Below are 4187 nucleotides of genomic sequence, written 5' to 3'. Positions count from 1 at the left end.
CTTACTGGAATGAGAATCTGTGAGCTCCTTTTTCCAAACCCTTTCTGAAACTAGATGACTTGGTAGGAAGGAGATGCCTGTTTCTCTCACAGCTTCTTTCCACTGGGAGCCAGGAATGTGACCCCCAAGAACTGTGAAAGTAGTTTCTGAGCTCCCTTCCCCTAGGTGTGATGGAAGAGAAGAAAGGACGGCTTGATCTTCTGCACCTCCCTCAGCCTCCACCAGATCTGGTTCCCAAGAAGGGAGGAGGGAAAGGAATCCCTTCTCTTTGGGTTTGAAAATTAGAGAATAATACAAAGGAGGAGGTCCAAGTTGAAGGTGGGGGAGGATGGTTCAGAAATTCACCTGGGCTTCCCCAAATCAGAATAATGCAATGAGTTGAGAGGAAAAAGCTATGGAGCTAAATTGGAAGAAAGCCAGTTAAGTTTCCCTATTGTTTAAATTGCTATTGGGGGGGGTATTAAATATTTTGCATAATTATCTCATTTAATTTATATCAATCCTGTGAGGTAGGTACTATTAACCACATTCACACAAGGAGAAACTGAGGCCCAGAAAGGTCATATAACTTACCCAAGGTCACACAGTGAGTGGCAGAGCAGAATCAACCTCAGCTTGTCTGACTGTGAAAGCCCTTATTCTTAACCACCATGCCTGTAGGGTTCAGGTCTTTGAAGAGAAATCATTCAGACCTCAAGGTCCTAATGTGCCCCAAGAGGAAGGAGAAGAATGGAGTTGTTGGAGGCAAAGACGTCCGCGTCAGGCTAGACCAGAATTCAGCCACCAGAGGGCAGCATACCCACAAATTTATGGGAATTTGGGACGGCAGGATGTGAGGTCCACCTCACCCTCTTTCCCCATCACCAGGTCTAGTCTTATTAACTGCCTAGTAGTACCTGCATCACCTCAAAATATCTATCCCTCCTGGGACCAAGCCTGGACCACACTCCAATCTGTGACTTTTAGAATTCTATAGCTCAGGAATGTCTCCACAGAACCCATAAGTGAAGAGGGACTAATGGGGAGGCAGAGATGATCAGGCAGAGAACCAGCCAGTATTTCTAAGGATGGCAGCCATGGCACAACAAGACACAGAAATTCTTTTTTTTTTTTTTTTTTTTTTGTTGCCCAGGCTAGAGTGAGTGCCATGGCATCAGCCTAGCTCACAGCAACCTCAGACTCCTGGGCTCAAGGAATCCTCCTGCCTCAGCCTCCCAAGTAGCTGGGACTACAGGCAGGTGCCACCATGCCCGGCTAATTTTTTCTGTATATTTTTAGTTGCCCAATTAATTTCTTTCTACTTTTAGTAGAGACGGGGTCTCACTCTTGCTCAGGCTGGTTTTGAACTCCTAACCTTAAGTGATTCTCCTGTCTTGGCCTCCCAGAGTGCTAGGATTACAGGCGTGAGCCACTGCACCTGGCCAAGACCCAGAAATTCTAAAGGAAGAAAAGCCCATGCTTCTGATACACCGAGGGTAGTTCCCCCTCTTGGGAGAGGGATGGGGGTGGCAGCAGCCAAACTCCAGGGGCCAGACCTGAAATTTCTTCTGCTGTTGTGAGGAGTAAATGAAAGGAAGTGGGCTCTGAGTATTGGGCTGGTGTTGTGGGTGTGTCTCCGTGTAGGGCCTGTACTTTCTTTTTTTTTTGCCCGGGCTAGAGTGCCATGGCGTCAGCCTAGCTCACAGCAACCTCAAACTCCTGGGCATAAGGTATCCTCCTGCCTCAGCCTCCCAAGTAGCTGGGACTACAGGCATGCACCACCATGCCCGGCTAATTTTTTCTATATATTTTTAGTTGCCCAATTAATTTCTTTATATTTTTAGTAGAGATGGGGTCTTGCTCTTGATCAGGCTGTTTTCGAACTCCTGACCTTGAGCCATCCTCCCACCTTGGCCTCCCAAAGTGCTAGGATTATAGGCATGAGCCACTGCGCCCGGCTGGGCCTGTACTTTCAAGAGCGTGACAAGGTCTCTGTCAGGATGCACAATGCAAGGAAAGAATTCCTTGGGCTCAGAAATGCCACAGATGTAATGTAGCGCAAGCCTCTCTTCCCCTGAACTGTAATTCTCAGACTGTGGTCTAAATTTCCTCTCCCAACCCTATAGCACAAGCCCCACCTTGAGACTTGAGTAGTCCAGAGAACATGAGGGTGGGGGACCAGAATGTCTGAGCCTCATTTTTTTTTTTTTTTTTTTACATTCTCATGCCAGTAGCATTGAGCCCTATACTTGTCTGTGTTGGTGTAGGAGGAGGGAAAGAGGCCCTAGGAAGTGAACAGAGCAGCTGGGGGTGCGAGGAGGGGGAGGGGGCTCAGGAGAGGCAGCTGGCAGGCGGGAAGCTGATCTGGGGGTCTCAAGTTTCTTGACATCAATTAGGGCAGCCGGCCTGGGCTCATTAGTAGCCTGGGGTGCAGGGCTCATCAATAATGAATTCACCCCACACACCTTCCCCCCCCCACATACAGCTGCCTGCAAGGTCACCCCACCCTCTAACCAGCTGCCTTCCCTTGGTAAGCTAAGCAACCCTCTTCTGAGACCTCCCTTGCCCAGAGTCCCTGGGGGCAGTGTGGGAGGGTGGACAATGGCAGGGGGCAAAGGGGCCTCTCTAACTAATCAACTGTACCTGAAAGACCGTTGTTTAGTCAAGGAATCAACCCAGGAGAAGAAAAGTGGGAAGAGGAAAGGAGAAGCAAGATCTAAAGAGAAGCAGGCTTTGTCATACTGGAGTTGAACAGTATGGTGGCAGATCAGATCCAGAGCAAAAGGACATCCTCCGCTGGACCCAGAGACCCCATAACCTCCCCCAAGGCCAGACTTGGATGGCAAAGCCACAGCCCCCTGAGATCTCTGGCCCACTGGATCAGAACAAAACCAAGGCATTGATGCCCCCAGACTTCTCTTGCCCTTGAGTTGGAGCATCTTGGCAGGTACAGAAACATCTTTTTCAGATCAGATCAATGGGATAAAGGCAAGAGATTGCTGGGGCCCAGAAATAAGAACTCAAACTTCCCACACCTTAATTGGCCATCTACTCCCAACTTCTCTCCAGAACCCAGGAATGCCAGTTCCCTTCCCCTTCCTAAACTGTTCTAAGATTTCAGTCCTGGCCATCCTGGTGGCTCATGCTTGTAATCCTAGCACTCTGGGAGGCCAAGGCGGGAGAATCCTTTGAGCTCAGGAGTTTGAAGTTGCTGTGAGCTAGGCCAACTCCATGGCATTCTACTCAGGGCAACAGAGTTAGACTCTGTCTCAGAAAAAAAATTTCACTCCTGTCACTCTTCCACTGACCTCTTCCCCTCTGCCTCCACCCTCCCTAAATCCCAAATGTTCTCATTCCCAGTCACACCCCCTTTCCCTCTGGCTGGGGTTGGCCTGAAGCTGGCTGCACAGCTTTCTGGGAAATCTGCCTGCCACCCGCCCTCTTGAGGCAGGTACAAACAGGTCCAGGCTGTGGCAGCTGCATCTTCCCCAGACATCTCTCGCAGACTCCCAGACTCCAGCCTCCTGCTAGGGTCCCTTAGGAATGCATCCAAGTGTCCTGTACTCCCTTTCCCCCCAGATATTCTCCCCTCATACATTTTGTCCTACACTCCCCTTCACCTCACCAAACACCCCACCAGTCCTCCTCGGTGGAAACTCACCTTAGTGGGGAATGCCCTGGATTTAGGCCATGGATACATGCTCCCCACCCCCCCACCCCCAGTCAGGGTCATCTCTACAAGGTTATGCCTCAGTTCTGGGTCTTCTGTCATCTTCCATTCGCCCTAATGATCTCCGTTACAGGCTTCTATTTCCACCTCCTCAGATCCATTGATCGCAGCCTCTTCCCTGAGACATTCCCTAAGGACCCAGGCATTCGAACCCCAGCCAGAGATCACGGTGGGATCCATCTTCAACCTCCCATTTCACCTCTGAGACCCAGTCCCCAGGCATCCTGCTCCAAAGCCAGGAAAACAAACTAGGACCCAAACATTCTCTGCCGCACCTACCCCCGCCCTCCCCAGCCCAACACTTTGGAGGGGACCCAGGTGTTCCCGCCAGCCCAACCCAAGCTCCATTTCTCTCAGAGCACTTAGGCATTCCCCTGCCCCATATCAGCCTAGAACCAGACTTCCTGCCCTCAGATTCAGCCCTTCCTGGGATCCCAGGCATCTTCGCTTCCAGTTTCCTCCATCTCCTCACACCGTC

This window comes from Microcebus murinus, chromosome 10 (genome assembly GCF_040939455.1).
Source record: "Microcebus murinus isolate Inina chromosome 10, M.murinus_Inina_mat1.0, whole genome shotgun sequence".
NCBI lineage: Eukaryota > Metazoa > Chordata > Mammalia > Primates > Cheirogaleidae > Microcebus > Microcebus murinus.
The sequence above is the reverse complement of the archived record's forward strand: the minus strand, read 5'-3'. Positions refer to the sequence as shown.